General features: G+C 45.2%; 1 long non-coding RNA gene across 1 annotated transcript; it reads right to left on the bottom strand.

The window, feature by feature from the left end:
• Positions 1-8,781: 8,781 nt before the first annotated feature.
• LOC308582125 lies at positions 8,782-12,948 on the bottom strand. The gene is made up of 2 exons (XR_014005498.1): positions 12,676-12,948; positions 8,782-9,151 (listed from the first exon to the last, which is right to left on the bottom strand). It is a non-coding gene; the product is annotated as an uncharacterized lncRNA (long non-coding RNA).
• Between the last annotated feature and the right edge of the window lie 6 nt (positions 12,949-12,954).

Raw genomic sequence — 12,954 nt, 5'->3', positions numbered from 1 at the left:
AAGATATTGAGTTGGATCCAGGCCTCCTCTCAAATTTGGAAAAAGCTGCTTTCTTTCTTCTTTTTCAAGTTAGCTTTCTTCACAGTTTGGCTTTGACCTGTCAGCTGCATAGAGAACAGCTAGCCCTAAAAAGGTTGCTTGAGATACAAGTGTGGGGCTCTCTGTTTTTCCTTTGCTTCAGTTCAGATTCCAGGCACCGTACCCATTTCGTTTCCAATACAAACTGCCCATTTAATTGCACTGTGAGCTTTACGATCTGTGCCCCAGGCAGCATTCTTTATAGGAAGTGCCTCCGTGTTTATATAGACATGCAGGGTGTGCTCACACAAAAGCAAAGCCAGAAAAATCTTCCTTGAAGAGCGATAAGTTTTTTCACAGCTATAACATTTCAGAAATGCTGATAGGCCAGAGGAGCAGAGGTGTGGTTGTCTTTTTGTTTCAATCAAATCAATATACAGTGGTACCTCAGGTTAAGAACTTAATTCATTCCGGAGGTCCGTTCTTAACCTGAAACTGTTCTTAACCTGAGGTACCACTTTAGCTAATGGGGCCTCCCGCTGCCGCCACACAATTTCTGTTCTCATCCTGAGGTAAAGTTCTTAACCCGAGGTACTATTTCTGGGTTAGCGGAGTCTGTAACCTGAAGCGTCTGTAACCTGAAGCATCTGTAACCCGAGGTACCACTGTAGCTCGGTTGGTTTGAGTATGGCGCTGATAATGCCAAGGTTGAAGGTTTGATCCCCGTATGGGACAACAGCATATTCCTGCAGTGCAGGGGGTTGGACTAGATGATCCTCAGGGTCCCTTCCAACTCGACAATCATACACAAGGTTTTTCCCCCTTTAGGCTCCTTGAGTTCCCCTTCCCTCCTTTCGTACTACAAATGTGTACACAGTGCCAACTTAAAAGGCTGGTGGGTCGTTCTTCTACTCAATTTGGATTGAAGCTGGGGAGGGTGGGGCAGGACGTGCATTGAAACACACTATTTCCTAATAAAGAATGATGGAAATCTATAAGTTACCTTGGAGACCACTGTAAACAGTTGAGCTCCTTAGCAGGATTTAAATAACACTTGTAATGTAACAAGAACCAGGAGTAAATGGGATATTTTTAAAAAAAATTTTGTTGTTTAGTCGTGTCCGACTCTTCGTGACCCAGTGGACCAGAGCACGCCAGGCACTCCTGTCTTCCACTTCCTCCCGCAGTTTGGTCAAACTCATGCTGGTAGCTTCAAGAACACTGTCCAACCATCTCGTCCTCTGTTGTCCCCTTCTCCTTGTGCCCTCAATCTTTCCCAACATCAGGGTCTTTTCCAGGGAGTCTTCTCTTCTCATGAAGTGGCCAAAGTATTGGAGACTCAGCTTCAGGATCTGTCCTTCCAGGGCTGAAAGTAAAATCTCTCACTGCCTCCATTTCTTCCCCTTCTATTTGCCAGGAGGTGATGGGACCAGTGGCCCTGATTGGAGTCACTTAAAATATGCAGCAGAAAATGATTAGTGACGGAACCCTTGGAGGGGTGAGGGGAAGTCCAGAGATTTGGTTGATTCTTTGCTTGTTTATATTTTTATTATTGATGATTTTGAATGCAAATTTTAATTTGTAAAACTAAATAAAAATTATTTTTAAAAAAACACCTCTGGAGAACTGCCACTAGTTGTTATCAACAGGACTGGACTAAATTAGGGTTGCCATATTTCAAAAAGTGAAAATCTGGCCACAAAAATTGTTGAGCTTCTCGGGGGGATGGGGTTGTTGAGCTTTTTCATTTTACAATTTGCCAGAAAAATCTACACTTCTGACATGCCATACACCCGGGTTTTCCCGGACATTTTTGCTAATTTCCGGAAATTCCGCCAGGATTCTATTTCCGGCGGACGAATCCCGGCTATGTCCAGGGAATTCCAGGTGCATGCCAGCCCTAGTTACCGTAAATGAACCGCCATGGCTCTGACTCCATTTAAAGCAGCTGCCTGTGTTCTTAGGCCTAGGAGGCTTTGGGAGGCTTTGAGTAGATTCAATATCAGGAAATACTGGTGGTGCTAGAGGTCTCCCTAGTCTGAATTAAAGGACTGAGGGAGATCCCGGTAGGAGGAGCGTGTTCCAACTGGACTTCATTCAGTGCTAAAGTTCCAGTGATGCTGATAAACCACAACAAAGGGGTGAGAAGACAGGAGACTCCTGAGCACACAGGAGAGGATGGTGACAAGTTCTGGTCTGATGCCACATCTCACAGCAGCATCACAAATAGCTCCAAGGGAGCATCTGATTGGCCACTGTGTGAGAACAGGATGCTGGACAAGCTGGGCCACTGGAGAGATGCAGTGTGGTGTAGCGGTTAAGAGCGGTGGACTTGTAATCTGGTGAACCAGGTTCGCGTCTCTTCTCCTCCGCATGCAGCTGCTGGGTGACCTTGGGCTAGTCACACTTCTCTGAAGTCTCTCAGCCCCACTCACCTCACAGAGTGTTTGTTGTGGGGGAGGAAGGGAAAGGAGAATGTTAGCCGCTTTGAGACTCCTTCGGATAGTGATAAAGCAGGATATCAAATCCAAACTACTACTCCTCTTCTTCTTCTTCTGTTCTGGCGTTCTTAGCTTGCTCCAAACAAAGGTTGTGCAAGGCTGTGCATGGAACAGTTGTGGGTTGTTTCTTCTGCCAAGGAACCTGGGCTGAACTTTTCAGGGCAACAGATAAGAACTCATTCATTCATTAACTAGCTACTTGTTTGATCCTGCCTTTCTTCATCGAGTAGCCTTTACATGTCAGGTAAAAGGTAAAGGACGCCTGGGCGGTTAAGTCCTGTCAAAGGCGACTGTGGGGTTGTGGCGCTCATCTTGCTTTCAGGCCGACGGAGCCGGCGTTTGTGCACAGACAGCATTCCGGGTCATGTGGCCAGCAGGACTAAACTGCTTCTGGCGTGACGGAAACCAGAGCACACGGAAATGCCGTTTACCTTCCCACCACTGCAGTGCCCATTTATCTACTTGCATGGTGTGCTTTCAAACTGCTAGGTTGGTAAAAGCTGGGACAGTGCAACGGTTGCTCACCCCTCGCGTGCGCATATTCAAACCGCCAACCTTTGGATCGGCAAGCCCAAGAGGCTCAGTGGTTTAGACCACAGTGTCATCCGCGTCAATGTCTCCTCTTAAGCAATAAGGTTCACGCAATATTCAGAGTTAAAACCACGGTGTATCAATTGCATTAACCTTGCAGTTCAGCTCTCCTACAGAAAGGCAAATTAAAATGAACTTCCCAAAATGGAAAACAATTTTTTAAATGGGAAAAAACACCTTTGTTTTGCTTCCTGCTTTGTGGCTCCCATTGGCAGTGTCGGACTTTGGGCTTTAAAATTTCAGTGGCGCCCTGTGTGACACCCAAACTCAGACCCCCACCCTGCCTCTCACCTTCATTGTTATAGCACCCTCTGCAGCACCCTCTTGGCTTGACGCCTAGTGCAGGCAAACCAATCATGCTCCCCTAAATCCACCTCTGTTGTTGATGGAGCAATGCCAGCAGTCAGAGTTCAACTTTATTCACTGGTGCAATTGGCAAACACAGTTGAGGATCAATTGGTTGAACTCATTGTTAATGAAGGGTTACAGGTCTGTTTGCTTCTAAAACAAGCAAGGCAAGTCCATTTTCCTGTGCCTGGCAGCAACCATCAGAGGCATTGACCTGCTGGGCAGGATATAATGAGCTTCTGCTTTCCCACTCTGCCAAACCAGAATTATTGCATCAGTGACCTGGACTTCTGCTCTCAACTCAGGGTTCGTCCACACTTCCACTTGTTCTGTGCCTAGAAAGCACAGGGCTGAGTGGTTTTCTGCTTAAACTATGCTTTCTTGGCAAGTGCCCAAGTGGTTTTGCCTCTCCTCCACTGCTTTCTCCTGGAAAACGTCAATCCAGAGAAAACCCAGCAGACATTTGCTCTGATTCAGCAGTCAATAGCGGGGGGGGGGGGGGTTCCAGAGGAAAGCAGCAGTGTGGATGAGTCCTCAAGCAGGCTGATGCTCATTGGAACTGATAGGGTGGGAGGCAGGGAGCCCAACAGTAGGTGGCACCAGAGCCAATGATAGGCAGTGCCAGCTAACACTAGCTTTGTCTCCAACCTACTCCCAACAGTGTGACAACACTGAGACTAAGGAGGAGGAAGCTGACAGGCTTTGCTGTCCCATGAACTGTTTGTAAGAAATGGAGCAGGCAGGTGGTGTGGGGCTGAGAGAGGGCAGACTGGGCTTGGGGGGCAGTGCCCCATTTGTCCCAATGCACCAGGCCCCTTTTACTCCAACTGATGTAGCTGGAGAAAGACGATACTTTTAAAGAGAGCTGGAGGAAGTATGAAAGGGACTTCATATTGCATGGGGAGCCCACAGGTTTCTTTTGCCCCACTGTTACTTCTAGCCTTTCCCTGAAATACCAAGAAAAACATCCAATAAATTTTAGCGTAAGGGAACGTAGGGTGAATGTACACACTGCGCATGACATTCCAGTGTGGTGTAGTGGTTAAGAGCGGTAGACTCGTAATCTGGGGAACCGGGTTCACTTCCCCGCTCCTCCACATGCAGCTGCTGGGTGGCCTTGGGCCAGTCACACTTCTCTGAAGTCTCTCAGCCCCACTCACCTCACAGAGTGTTTGTTGTGGGGGAGGAAGGGAAAGGAGAGTGTTGGCCACTTTGAGACTCCTTCAGGTAGTGATAAAGCGGGATATCAAATCCAAACTCTTCTTCTTCTTCATTCAAACCACTTTCAAGACACAGGGTGAGGGGAAAATGGGTTGGATCCACAGGTGGAAGTGGTTTTTATTCAGCAGAAGCACCTATGAAGGTGAGAAAGGAGAGACCATGGGGTTGCGGCACTCATCTCACTTTCAGGCCGAGGGTGCAGGCGTTTGTCCACAGACAGCTTTCCGGGTCATGTGGCCAGCATGACTAAACTGATTCTGTCACAACAGGACGCCGTGACGGAAACCAGAGCACATGGAAACGCCATTTACCTTCCCACTGCAGCGATACTTATTTATCTACTTGCACTGGTGTGCTTTCGAACTGCTAAGAGCTGAGACAGAACAACGGAAGCTCACCACCATCGAGCAGATTCAAACAGCTGACCTTCTGATCAGCAAGCCCAAGAGACTCAGTGGTTTAGACCACAGTGCCACCCACGTCCCCATGAATACCTAAGTGGACTTTTTGCTGGTATGCTTCAGCCCCTGGCTGACCACCAAAGTGACTCTCGGACCCCCAAAGGCTAGCCTTCAACAAAGGATTAACCTTCATTACAGATCTGTAGTTTGAATCAAGCAAAGCTTACCTTGAACCTGAACTTTTCAGGGGTATTTTCACTTTCTCCAAGATCCCTTCCAACTCAAACACTATGTGATTGCAATGGAACTCTTTATCCTGGGTTTCCCCATGTTCGGCAGACACTTTTGAGAGGTTTCATTTGGTATGGGACCACTATGTTTGACAGCACTTCAACAAGGATTGTCATGCCAGTCAAAGACACAATTCTGCCATGGATTCAATTCCATCTAAAACAGCCAATGCTTTTGGTCCCATTGATTTCAGTGGGAGAGTCCAAGGTTGGCTGGGTCATCATAACCCATATTGAAATACATATTTGATGTTCAGTGTGTTTTCTACACTTAAAAACTCTCATCACTGCATGGCACCTGAATTACAAGCGTATTTTGATTGTTTTGCTTAACTTCATATGTTTAAGAACACGTAGAAAACTATTCCACAGCTTCAGTTGCTCAACCTTTTCCTTCCCAAACAAAAGAATCTGTTTTATCTATTTCTTCTAGCTAAAGTTGATCTGCACTTGTTTACCACAAAAGGTGAATGTTACCTCTATAAGGCAGCACCAATCTGAAGGCTATTTCAGCTCCATGAAAGCACATCTCAAAATTAATCATTCAGGTATTATTCCATTTTGTGTGTTATACAGTTGACCTTAACTTAGATGTTTGTTTGTGTAAACTGCTTATATTACTATCCTCCTTATTAGTGTAAGAATATGATTAATCATACGGTCTATGAAAGCAGGAGAACTCAAATCATGTGTGTCCTGAAGGCAGGAAATGTCATCAGGTTATATATTGCCATAAATATTTGTAGTACTCAGCAGTTTCCAACTGTGCCTGTTGCAATGTGACCTACGATATTAAGCACTCGGGTGTGCGTTACTGAGCAGAAACATGAATGTATCAATGACACACCAGTGAATATCCCTTTTAACATGCACATCACTGATCAGACTCCCGTCAGTGTCTGTATTTAATGAATTCAGCTCTTGACAGAAGTGCTTCTCATTTACTCCTACAAAGGTATTATGTTTTATGCTTAAATTCTCACTTCTCATTTGACACAATCTCAAGTAGAGCTCAACTGTGTGAGGCATGTCACACGTTAGTGGCAAATGGGCTATTAATTTGAGTATTATATTTTTACCCCTGGAGGATTACTGAGGCCTTTTTTATGTATTTATAATTTTCTTCCATCGTGCCTCATTTTACCTGATTTAATATTTGATTATTTGATTTGTGTTGGGCATCCCTTAGAGGACTAGGTTAACAGGAAACTAATCCATGTAAATAATAATCACAATGCTTTCAGTTAAACAGTGGTGAGAACAAATGTTTGTCAGCACAGCGGGAAGTCCTCTTAATTCTCTTCCAGCCCCACCAGCAACAAGCAGTGATTGTTGAGACCCTATGGCAGCATGGGGTGGTGGTTAGAACAGTCTTCTCCAGCTTAGTCCCTGCCAGATATTTAAGACTACATCTTCCATCTGCCCCAACCAGCATGGTCAATAGTCAGGGATGACAGTTCAGTCCAAAACACCTGGAGGTCACCAGACAAAGGAAGGCTAGATCTGAGTGTTGGACAGAAGAGACCTGGGTTCAAATGCCCACCCAGTCATGAAGTCCACTGGGTGTCCATAGACCAGTCACCATCTATCTCAGCCTAGCTAACTTCATAGGTTGCTGTGAGGATGGGAGAGAGAATCACTGATATCACCTGAAGTTCTTTGGAGGAATGTGTGTGTGTGTGATCATGGAGGAAGATATGGTGCATGAAATATATCTGAACATGACTTTTCAGTTATGCTCCCTACATCTAACAGGCTTACTGACTCTCTTATTTGAATTAGAACTGTATATCTATCACACAAGTCATGCTGGACATAGATATGAACAGGTTTTTCCTCAACATCTAGGTGTATAATATATTGACCAGGTACTGGATAATGTAGTTCTATATTTTCAGTTCGCTTTTCCAGCAGGGCAGGCTGAACATCTCTTAACTTCTTCCAATCTTTTTCTGCAAGTATATTTTGAAGTGGTTGCAATGAGTCTCATTGTGTCCTCAAAAAATAGGTGGATTAACTGGGTTACTTTTTGAACTGAATATGCACAACTTTGTCATGAATACCAGTTTGTGTTCAAGGGAGATATAGCGTGCTAAACATAAACCCATTCCGTGGGCGATGAAGAGTTTGTGTCACCAGCACTCAGAATGGTAGGGCAAATGCCTTGGAGGCATCAATCAAAGTTGATGCCAGGATTGCGGTCTTCTAATTTTAAGGGTCCATGTTTTTAAGGGCCAGCACTGCAACTACCATTGCCTCCTCTGAAATGCCTTGCTATTTCAGGGTGCGGTGCTGGCTTGGTTATGGTAGCTGAGCTGCCTTTTATTCCTCCTCCCCCCCCCCAAAAAAGGGGTGCAGAGCTGAGACCCCCACCAAGCTAGGAAGCTATAGCACACATTTCCTCTGCTGCTAGCCACCCCATCACAGAGCAAGCTCATGGACGTGGGGAGCTGCCTATGAGAAGGGTACTGTGTTGGAGAGAGCAGCTTGCCTGAGACTCCCTCAAACCTGCCCTGTAGGGATTATCATCATTGTAGTCATGGACCAAAATTTCTGAAGGCTCTCACAGGGCTCTCGCTGCTTGCACACTTCAGCAGCTTATATAGTGCAGGGAGCTGTGATGTCAGTATCGGGTAGGATGTGCAGTGGGCTGGTGTGAGGTGATGTTTTCTTGTCCCCATGTGCAGATTAACTCAATCTATACATTGTTAACATGGGCAAGCATCGTCTTCTCGGTGATTTGTGTGTGCCGGTGGTATTGCCATGGATACTCGGGAAGCAGCTGTTAGGGCTGCTACGCTCTCTTGTTTTGTGTTTCTGTCGTTTTCTTCTCCTCCGTTTTCCTGCTCAGTGAAAGCCAGCCATCACCATGGCAGAACTCGAAAGCTGCCTGTCTAGTCCTACTGGACTGGCATAAATCATAGTACTCTGGTTTAAAGGGGCTATATAGCTTGCAATTGTATAATTAGACCAAAGAATTAGCAGTGTTTACAAGTAATCATTGCTGGTTGTTCGATGAATGCCTGCCAGTGTGCTTAAGAAATTGCTGGGGCTAATATAAAAAGTGATATTTGTTCTGTTTAGAAGCCAGAAAATGGCAACTCAGACCAACAACATATATTTAAATTCAGCCTGAGAGAGTTGGCTGTTATTGGCTGAACACAGACCCCATGGTGTTTGCTAGCAACCACTCCCACAATCAGATCTGCATTGCAGTCATGGAAGGAAAACGATCTATTTTTTTTTTCTACCTTGCTCATCAGGGGTTCTAAGAAGCAAGTCAGAAAGGACACATTCACATCTCTCTAGTTTTGATCTTCAGAGCAAATAATTTAAAAATTAAATATGCATCAAATAATGCAGCTATGTCTCATTAAAATTCTCAAATTAATAATCACAGGAAACCTTACATTCACACTGCAGATTTATTCATCAAACAAAGGGACTTCAAAGAGAAAGAGTGACTGTAGAATTAGAAGTCATTATCACAAAGAGCAACAAACTGAATTAGTTATCCTTAAATAAAATATGGAAACATCTCAACTTCCATTCTCTGCTTCCTCTGGCCAAACAGAGATGGATATTTTATGGTCCAGTCCTAAAATTTATTCCGTCTGTAACTGAGTGCACAGGATGGGTTGAACCAAATCACAACAGCAAAACAAACAAAATAGAAAACAAAATAAACACACCATCTTGCATACTGATGTTGTGGTTATGTTTTGACAGCTCAAATATTTGGAATTTAATGTCTTGTCTCCTTGCCTTCACTTACATATATCTGAAAATTAAAAAACAGTTATGAGAAAAAAGAAGCAATCTCATTTATATTTGCTAATCTTGCATATTATTGAAGAATTACAAGCAACCACGTCAGGTTTTTTGCAGGCACACGTCATGTGTGAAATTACTGCAATGTACCTGCATGTGCAACCATCATTTATTAGTTTCCTTTTTAAGATATTTACATACTGCCCTTCACTATATTTACAAACAAGAAAAAAACAACTACAAAATAAACAAAAGCATTAACATCATTCTCACAAGTTACATAAACAGCATAACTTAAAAACACCATTAAAATGGCTTAATCTATTAGCCACTAAAAACCTGGTGGAAAAGGTGGGTTTTCAACAGGCATATGAAAGAACAGAGTTGTGGGAAGGTAATTCCAAAGATGCGAAACCACCACTGAAAAAGACCTTCCACAGGTCGCTGCACTCAACAGGTCCTTTAATACAAGAATCACTAGGAAAGTCTCTTCCACTGATTTTAGTATGTGGGCAGGTGGATGGATATAGGAGAAAGCGTTTTCTCAGATATTTGGGATCCAGCCCGTTCAGGGCTTTAGATATCAGCTTAAGTCCTTCAGTTAGGCCCAGAAGATAGCTGGCAACCAGTTGCTTGTCTGAGAATGGGTGTTATATACACAACAACCCCGCTACTCATATCAATATTCTCACCATCACATTTTGCGTTAGTTGCAAATTCTGGAGAGCCTTCAAGAGTTGGAAGACCCATATAAAGTGTATCATAAAAGTCCATCCTGGAGGTTATCAGGGTGTGGAATAACTGTAGTCAGGCTATTCCTGCCCAGAAAAAGCTGTAGCTGATGGACCAACCTAAGCAGCTGAGGTCGCCTTAGCTTCAAGTGACAATGATAGCTCTAGACTGAACTCCCAAACCACACCCTTGCTCTTCAGTAAGTGCAAAACCATCCAGAACACGTTGTCTGACCAAATCCCAGACATGGTAACCCCCAAAGCACAGAGCTTCTATCTTGGTTGGATTCAACTTCCATTTCTTGATCCACATCCAGTTCAATACCACTTCCAGGCACTAATGCAGGACCTTCACTTTGACAGGGTTGGTGAGCAACCCAAGTAGGGGCAGCAGCCCCTACCATATTTATACATGTGTTTTATATGCCAACTACATCTTTAGTCTCCTGCTTTCAGAGACTGCTGCCAATGAACGTTTGTGCACAAAAGGCTGTAGTTTTTGCAAAGAAGGAAGCTCCACCCAAATAATTTTTTAAAATTATCATATTTGCATACTGTCCTTTATCTGAAAATTACAGGGTGGTTCACCACATAAAAATATGCTGAATTGGGCTAGATGAAACACATTTGAGCCCTTTTTTATTTTATTTTTTTGCTTTTGCCATTTTTGCAACGTCAGTACAGATGAGAATTCAAATGGAAATGTTAATTTGCATGAAAGCCAATGCAGATTTAGATGGAGATTCCACTCACAAGGTGTCACCAGGGCCGTCTTACCCATAGGCAGTAGGGGTGCGGGGCACCCGGGCGCCGGGCTCTCAGGGCGCTAGGCCGAGAGTCCGGGGCCCGAGAGTTGAGTCTGGGGAAGAGCCCGCCTGTTGGTTGGGCTCTCCTGCTGCGGGCGGCTCTGCACCGCGAGTTCGGGGACAACCAAGCCAGTGAGATGCTATCTGCCAATCTCCGATTCCCACCACCCTTCTGAGTAATACCCCTCCCCACCTTCTCTATATATAGAAGGATCTGGCAACTTCTGTTTCAGTGTATCTGAAGAAGTGTGCATGCACACGAAAGCTTATACCAAGAACTAACTTAGTTGGTCTTTAAGGTGCTACAGGAAGGAATTTTTTTATTTTGACTATGGCAGACCAACACGGCTACCCATCTGTAACTGGAACCCTTAGGAGAATTAGATCAAAGCTACAAAGTATTAAGCATGGAGATGGGGGGGGGAATTGATCTATTTTGACAGAATATGAATTGGATGATACATTTTAATGCCATGTAATTTTGTACATGGGCATAGCCAGGAATTCTGTTTGTGGGGGTGTGATAGGAATTTTATGGTCTTAGATATATGGTAATATTCATAACTGCACATACATAGATCAACACAGGAAGACCAACCTGGAACCATTTTGATTCCTAAACTGACCAAATCCTTTCTCTGCAAGGTTAAACTGGAAAAGCCTCCCCATTGTCTCTTTCCTCACAAATCCTGTCTCAAAGATATGAATAAGGTGTGAGCCTGTGACCTGGCCCAGGAAATAAGTATTTTACCACTACAAAAGAATGGCCAGGCTCCCCAGGAAATCCAATCAAGCAACCTGCCAGACAGGAGATAAACAAGGACAAGAGAAAAACAACATTTAAATTTCTGTGATGTAGGTGGGATGTATCTGAGGGGTGGTCTTAGGTTACACCCCTTCTGTGATGTATGCATAATGTTTCTGGGGGTGGTCTTGATCTAGAGGATGGGAATTTCAAAAGTCTTTATAAGCCATTGCACAGCATTTTGGGGGGTCCTCTTCCTCTCCTGCGTGTGAGGGGAGCACCCTGTTGCAACAGATCAATAAAGATCAGGCTTACTAGCTGCTTTGCTTCTCAATATTCTCTGGTTGGCCTCTGTTATTTTCTCCTACCAATAGGGAACCTATGTAAGGACTCTATATGGGCTCTTGGATACCCCATAAGGGAAAAGGGCATATTTTTATTTACAACAGGGGGCAGGGTATTGTTAAGGGGAGACAGAACCTCCGATTTGTATTGATTTAAGGGAGGCAGCTGCACCCCCACAGATACGCCCATAATTTTGTACACCTCGAAATTGTGTTTTTTGGTATAAAGTTTACAGGTTTCTAGTCCAGACAGGGGTTAGCATTGCAGAGGAACCGGCCAGGCCCAGCGACTCTGGAGGGCCCCCGGCCAGCTGAAGCACCCCAAGGAGATCGTAGCATCTCTTGGGTGGTGGGAGACCCTCCTCCGCGCTGCAACCGCATGCCTTCTCCTCAAGACAACTCCGGGGCAAAAGCGGCACAACAAAGCAGCTGCTGCTGCTGCTCGCGTGCCCACGAAAAACAGGCAAGTTAGCGGCTGCAAAACACTTGCAAGTAAACAGCTACCGCTGCTTCGAATCGTTACTCTGGGAGGCGCCATGGCTGGATCTCCCAGAGCAGCGCGGGGGGGGGGGGGAATGGAAGCGGCGGCGGCGGCGGCCTCTTGCTCAGCTGCGCTTATTACGTTATTATAGTGTTCTCGAAGCTACTAACATGAGTTTGACCAAACTGCGGGAGGCCGTGGAAGACAGGAGTGCATGGCGTGCTCTGGCCCATGGGGTCACGACGAGTCGGACACAACTAAACAACTACAACCATTATATTATGATGTTATTTGTGGGGAGCCATCAGGGCCGAACGAAGCAGCAGCTAGGTTGAGCAACCTTCCTCCTCTCTTTAAATTGTATTAATAAAGGTGTGTGGGTTTTTTGTGTGTTACAAAAGCGCATCCATCGCCTATATTTCCAGACCTTTCTACAGATCAATTATATATTCTAAGTGAGTGGCCTTAATGCAGCGTCCCCGTCCCAGCTTCAGACGCTGTTGAACTACAACTCCCATCGTCCCTGGCCGCTGGGCCAAATCTGGCGGGAATGGGCGAGTTCAACAACAACTGGCGCCCCCACCGCGAGGCTCCTGCGTCCCTGAGGTAAAGAGGCAAGAGAGGCTATGCGGGTGCGCGCGCGCACCCCGGCCCGCCTACGCGCGCTTTCCCTCGCAGCCACGTCAGCTGTCACTTCCTCCCCACC

Source organism: Podarcis bocagei, assembly GCF_964188305.1.
Source record: "Podarcis bocagei genome assembly, chromosome: 1".
Taxonomy (NCBI): Eukaryota; Metazoa; Chordata; class Lepidosauria; order Squamata; family Lacertidae; genus Podarcis; species Podarcis bocagei.
Note: the sequence above shows the minus strand (reverse complement) of the source record. Positions and strands in the feature narration are given on the sequence as shown.